General features: G+C 32.7%; 1 long non-coding RNA gene across 1 annotated transcript; it reads left to right on the top strand.

Moving 5' to 3' along the window:
• Positions 1 to 2,583: 2,583 nt before the first annotated feature.
• Positions 2,584 to 6,479, top strand: LOC107160713. Its single transcript, XR_001505896.2, has 3 exons — positions 2,584 to 2,652; positions 4,615 to 4,687; positions 6,425 to 6,479. It is a non-coding gene; the product is annotated as an uncharacterized LOC107160713 (long non-coding RNA).
• Positions 6,480 to 6,880: the final 401 nt, after the last annotated feature.

Below are 6,880 nucleotides of genomic sequence, written 5' to 3'. Positions count from 1 at the left end.
GGAAGGAGACCCTCATCATGATACAGAGTACATGTATGAGGATGTGAGGAGAGAAAAAAAAGGAGTGTGTCACATTAGATTGGGTAGAGAGAAGTGATAGGAGGGGAGGGGAGGGGAAGGGGGGATAGGAAGGGCAGCAGAATAAAATAACATTATCTATATATCTATATATCTCTATATATCTATATCTGTATGACCAATGTGATTCTGCAACCTGTACAATCAGGAAAATGAGAAATGATACCAAATCTGATTCAAATGTATGAATTGTCAAGATCATTGTACTGTCATGTGTAGCTAATAAAAAAATTAATTGAATATAAAAAGTGTAATTTCTTAAGAACATAGGCCATGTATCTGTATGTGCAACATCTAATACTGTTATATCATGTAGTCACTTATATGGTAGAGTTGGACAGTTCAAATTTTAAGGAGTAACTAAATATATTTCTTGAACAAGGTAAATAAATTACCAGACTTCAAAGTTATTCTGAATTAAACAGTTTCTTTCACATTTAGGAAAGTCAAAAGGAAGATTATTCCTCTGAGTAATTTTTATATACTCATCACGTAAAGTGAAATGTAAATTAAAGTTAAAATGATTTTTCAAGCCTGTGTCAGGGGCCTGAAGTTTTTTTAATCAGTAGGAGATTTTTAAATCTAATTTTAGACGGTTCCTTTAGTTCTGTTTTTACAGCTCTCTCTGTAGCCCTGTTTATCTCTGCCTATTCACATATGACCGTTGGTTACTATTTGTTATTCACAGTGAATATGTTTAGGTACATTTAACTTTGGGTATTTGGCATTTTTTACACAATATGTTCCCATAAGGAATTTTCACTGGTATAGTCTTTTTTTGCAGGGTCCCCTTGAAAGTGGAGCAAGCAAACAATGCAAAGACTGTCTATAGCCATCTTTTTGATCATGTGGTAAAGAGAGTTAATCAGTGTTTTTCTTTTGAAACTTCATTCTATTTTATTGGAGTTCTAGATATTGCTGGTTTTGGTAAGTACAATTCTTTTGTGAGTTTATTTTTGTTTGATATTTCTTTGAACATATAAGAATATATATATATATATATATATATATATATATATATATATATTTTTTTTTTTTTTTTTTTAAAAAAAACCTTTCTCTCCTGCAATACTTTTCATTTGATATATTTTCAGTTGTATGTTCAAACTTGCGTTTTATAATATGATTTGTACAGAAAGTTGATAGTTTACAAAAAGGGGAAGATTCTTTAAGTCTTAATGACAAAATTAAAACATGTTGATTAAATCCACCAAAGTTTAGGGGCTGGGGTTGTGGCTCAGTGGTAGAACTTTCACCTAGTATGTGTGAAGCACTGGGTTTGATCTTCAGCACCATATAAAAATAAATAAATAAAATAAAGGTATTGTGTCCAACTACAAGTGAAAACAAAATATTTTAAAAAAACCACCATAGTTTAAATGTCTCTGCTGAAATGAATACAACTCAAAGGTGAAAACTCTTCAGTGCTACTAATTCAGATAATGTGACTAATGTAGATAATAAAGTCACTAAAACCATGGTTGAACATGTAGAGCTGAGTAAATGTTGACCTAAGATATAGATTAACCTCATGACTGTAAAAATTCCTTGCTAGTGTTAATTGTCAACAAATAATTATTTCCAGATTATTTTCCATCAAATGAATAAGATAACAAAATAACTTATTGTGAATCACTGTGGAATAGTTCAACCAGAAATTAAATGGGTTACTGAATATGATCTGAACACTGCTGTGTTTTGAATGACTGTGTTATTAAAATCTTGAAGTAAATCTGATGGGTTTTGTACTGGGCTTTATTGATATCAGATGTTTCTTCTGGCTTGAGGGATTGGTTTGTTTCTCTTTGTGATTTGTATGCCTTTGCCTACAGAAGATAAATATTTACATTTTGAGAGGCTCAGAATCTTTCTTTTGTTTTTATGTGATATAATAAGTATTTTAAAATTTATAATGAAACACTACCTTTTGTTCAAAGATAGATAACCCCCATCACTGACTTAAGATTTCACAATCTTTATACATTTTTTTGCACACTAGTCTATACCAGTTTTAGAATAATACACACATACACAGAATCATAAAATTTTATAACCCTATAGATCTTAGATATTATGTAATATAATTTCAGAAGTGAATCAATATTTATAGTATTTTTGATAACTGTAATTTTATAGATAAAAAAGTCTTAGAAATCACCTTATTTTATATCATTTTTGGGCACTGAATTTCTTAAATACCCATTTTTAAAAATTATGTTACAAATGGCTTACATTTTGTTATTTTACTATATAATTTATTCGACCTGCCAAACAATTTTTTGTCCAATTAGAGCAACGTATTTTAATTGACAATTATAGTGTCTAATACAATTTGTCTTAAAATAAGAAGACTTTGGGAGTATAAAACAATTGAATATATTTTAAAGCCCAATTTTCAATTGATCTGTTGATACAATAATGTTTAATTTATGGGATAAATTTATATGAACTTGAATTGATGATGATTCTTTGGGCTGGCTCTTAATTTTCAGAGTACTTTTAACATAACAATTTTGAATCAAAAATTGTAATGAACAACTTCAACAATTTTTTAATAAAAGGATTCTGAAGGAGGTAATCATTTTTATAATTTAAGATCCAAATTAAGCTATTTTAAATTTCAAGGAAGAGAGACATGCTGTAGTTTCCCAGTTGCTGGAGTATAATGAAAAGGGGTCCAGGAATCAGGGAAGCCCAACAGATGTTATGGTTCACCCAAAGTTTAGGGACTGGTAAAAAATGAATAGGTATTTCCTCAGAAGTTCTGCTTGTTTTATTTTGCGTTTTTCCCCTCTCTTTTCTGATTATTTATGTCTTTAATTCTTTCACTGCTATACAACCTTTTTCTCTCATCTCTGAGCATGACCTTTTTTGGCCTTTCCCCCAAGCTTCTGCTTGCTCTATTGCCCCCTCTGTAGGGAGTGGCAAAGGTGCTGGGTCAGTAGATTCCATATATCCATTTGCCTCTGGACAATACTTTTCATTCCATGTTAATTTGTGGCCTGCCTGTTGCCTGTGAATAGCCTGCCTTTGGTTGGCCACCATCTCTGGTCCAGTAAGAAACTTCTTTCCATTGCTTATAGCAAATAACAGTGGGCATAGGAGACACTCAGAATACCACCCATAGCTAGGAAAGTTTCTTTATAATTCTTTAGTGTGTAGTAAAAATAAAAGCAGCTTTGGAATAGTTGAGTTGTGATTAGGTTCATTATTTTTTTCCTTTAAATCTGAATTCTATAATATTTTCTACCAAAACCCTTGGCAATCCTTCCTTTGTACTATTAGAGATATGTTTTTCTGAAAAAAAGATAAAGGGACCGACAGGTCATATAGTCCAGTTTTTTATTTTACAGATGAAGAAACCAATTCCCAGAGCATGTTTGCAACTTCTGCAGACCTGAGCCTCCTTTCCTGGCTGCTGGCCCACAACCCTTTAGTTTCTTTATATTAACACTTATATTTTCTAAGTTCTGTCCTCTACTGTATTTGGGCTGAAGTATGCAGTATTTTATTTCCTATTCCCATCCCATCTGTCCTTTCCCACAATTTTATTGTCTTTTTTGTCTCTGTGGGATTTCATTCCACACATTCCAGCTTTTGTATGAGTTAGTTATATGTTGTAGTTAAACCAATTTTGACCATAAACACACAGATGAATCAGGTAAGATAGTTCTGAAAACGTTTTACCAAACTGCATTAGTTTTTCCATTACCACATGAAATTTTATGTGCTTGACTCTCATTTAATATACACTAATCCTTCCTTCCACACCACCCAGCAAGAAGCTTTATGTAGAAATAGGAACTGTATAATGAGGAGACACTGTATTGATTTATGTTTACTTTTATAATAATCCTCTAAATATAAATGTGAATTTCAAATTCAGATTGGGTTCAAGTGAAGAGTGCCCTCCAGCATTTCTTGGACAATTCAGGAATGAAAATATTTAAACATTGATGAGAAAATGTTAGAACATACAAACTTAAACTTATTGAATAACATACCCATCTAATAAAATCCTTTAATTTTTTTTCAAAAAGTTACTAAATTTATATCTAGGAACTCAATTTTTATTTGTATATTATTTTTCCTAATTTTGTTTCTTTTCCACCTTGTATATATTGTATTCCTGTATAGGTAATTATAATTCATTTCCAGTTAATTGTTATTACCTTTAATGTCTGTCTGCAAATATTCAAAATTTATTTTGTCTTAGCAGGGTGTTATGGTGCATGCCTATGATCACAGTTGCTCAGGAGACTGGGGCAAGAGAATCATAGGTTCAAAGCCAGTCTCTGAAGCTTAGAGAAACCCTGCCTCAAAATAAATTAAAAGGGTTTGGAATATAGCTCAGTAGTAGAGTACATCCCTCCCTTCCAGAAAATTGTTCTGTCTTTGGAAAACCATTTAAGGTTATAATAGTTGGTTTAAACTTTTGCATTTTAATTAGTAAAGGTTATGATTAGAAATGACACAGAAATTAACTACAGTTCATATTGCACTCTGTTTATGTATTTATGATTATTTCATTTCTAGGAGCAAGAACTCTATCAAAAAGAAGGTTTAGGTGTTAATGACGTACATTATGTGGATAATCAGGACTGTATGGGTATGTATTTTTTATTCTATTTTTGGGAAATGTGTGACAGTATAGCAAGTGCATTTGCTAGTCACTTTTCTGCATTCTGTGATTTACATTAGTAGCCATGGGACTTGAAACTAGTATCTGAGGGATGTTTTCTTTTAAAAAAATATCTATTTTTTTACTTGTCAGTGGACCTTTTTAAAATTTTATTTATTTATTTTTTTGTAATTGTAGGTGGATAGCACGATTTTATTTTATTTCTTTATATTTATGTGGTATTAAGGATCAAACCCAGCACCTCACATATACTAGGCAAGTGCTCTATCACTGAACTATAGCCCCAGCCTCTTGATGGACCTTTATTTTAGTTGTTTCTATGAGGTGCTGAGAATTGGACCCAGTGACTCACACATACTAGGCAAGTGATCTACCACTGAACTAGAACCCTATCCTGGAAGTTTACTTTCTTAATACTGCTTGCAATTTATTTTTTCCTATCAAGACATCAGATTCAGCTTTGTTGAAACTTTTTCTAAAATCTCTTGTATTTATTGTGATTTTACTTAAAAAAGCCTAAAAGTGTGAACCAGTTTGCAGGAGACTCAGTTGCTCAGGCACAAAGGGATGTATTGTCTCACACGACAAAGTCCATAATCAGGCTAGGCTCCAGGTGAAGATTGTCAGAGGTTGCAAGTTGGCTTTAGAAATTCCGTGTCTCACATCCCGAGAATACTCTGTAGCAGAAGGGTTTCTGTTTTTCTTGTCTTTTTTTTTTTTTTATCAATAAAGAAAGCTTCCCATCTAACCTCCCAGCCAGCTTTCAGTTGTCCTTTTTTTCTACACCATCTTTAAAATCAGCTGTTGTGCAAGCCTTGTTCTGAAAACCCCTTTTGACAATCTGGTCAATAACTCATGTCTAGGCTTGGTCAACAGAGAATAATAATGATGAGGGTACTCTTTATATTTATAATAAATTATATTAAATAATCATATATATTAGGAGCTTGCACATGTTCCCTGGTCTACTCAGAATATCCTTAACATGCTCTCCTTCTTACCTCTGTGCCTTTGACTGGGTGGAATTCATCCCCTTCTGAATCTTCTAGCCCACCTCTGCCTCCTTCTACATATATCAGAACACTCTCATTAAAACATGTCCCTCCTTTACCACTGCTAATTACCCAAGAATATTATGTTCTGATCAAGGCAGTTAGAATCTTAATTTATCGTCTGTGTCTTGGAGCTCTGTCCCATTCAACAGTCTTTATATACTCAAGCTGATTGCATTTTATAGCTGTTCTGGACAGACAGAAAATTCAAACAGCATGAAGGAAAGGAGCATAAAAATGTGCCATTCCTGAAAAGTTTTGCTTGAAAACATTAAAATCAGTTTCTAAAACTAGTATTGAAAGCTCTTCATGCAAAAGCTTCTGTACTTTTACTTAATTTTGAATGTAGATGTCATCTAGAAAAGGGAGAATTTCTTGTTTCTTCCCCTCTTATCCTTGTTTCCACTGTTATTACATTTTTCATTTTCTTTATTGAGTTATTTTCTAAAACACATATTAAAAGTACGATGTGACCTTCTAACAAATGGCCAGATTTGAAATAAAGATGCATTTGCTCTCAATAGTCTTTGATAGAATGCTTTCAGAATCATCTGTTCCATTGTTTCCAACCAGTCCTTGAAATTTGAAAATTTTCATGTTATCTTTAAAGTGTTGTTGTTTTTACCCTGACTGTTTTCATTTTTTGAAATAGATTTAATTGAAGCAAAATTAGTTGGACTACTGGGTATTTTAGATGAAGAGAATCGCCTTCCCCAGCCAAGTGACCAGCACTTTACACCTGCAGTTCACCAGAGGCACAAGGACCATTTCTGACTCACTGTGAGTTTGCCATCCTTAAGTTGAGACACTGGAGGGAAGAGAAATCTTTGAAAAGGCGCACCAGATATCAGATATTAATAGATCATTAGAATCGTAAATTATGTAAGGTTTGAAGTAACTCTCTCATATCTAGCATAGCATGTTCTATAGATGGACATTTAATTTATATATATATATATATATATATATATATATATATCTTGATGATATTGCTTTATATGGGTCAAGAATCTCTTCTCTGGCTAGAAAGTTTATACCTCAAACTTGTGATCCTCCTGCCTCAGCCTCTTGAGTTGCTAGGATTACAGGAGTGCACCACCGTGCCCTT

Source organism: Marmota marmota, unplaced genomic scaffold, assembly GCF_001458135.2.
Source record: "Marmota marmota marmota unplaced genomic scaffold, marMar, whole genome shotgun sequence".
In the NCBI taxonomy this organism is placed as follows: Eukaryota; Metazoa; Chordata; class Mammalia; order Rodentia; family Sciuridae; genus Marmota; species Marmota marmota.
This window is presented reverse-complemented; position numbering and strand designations above follow the sequence as displayed.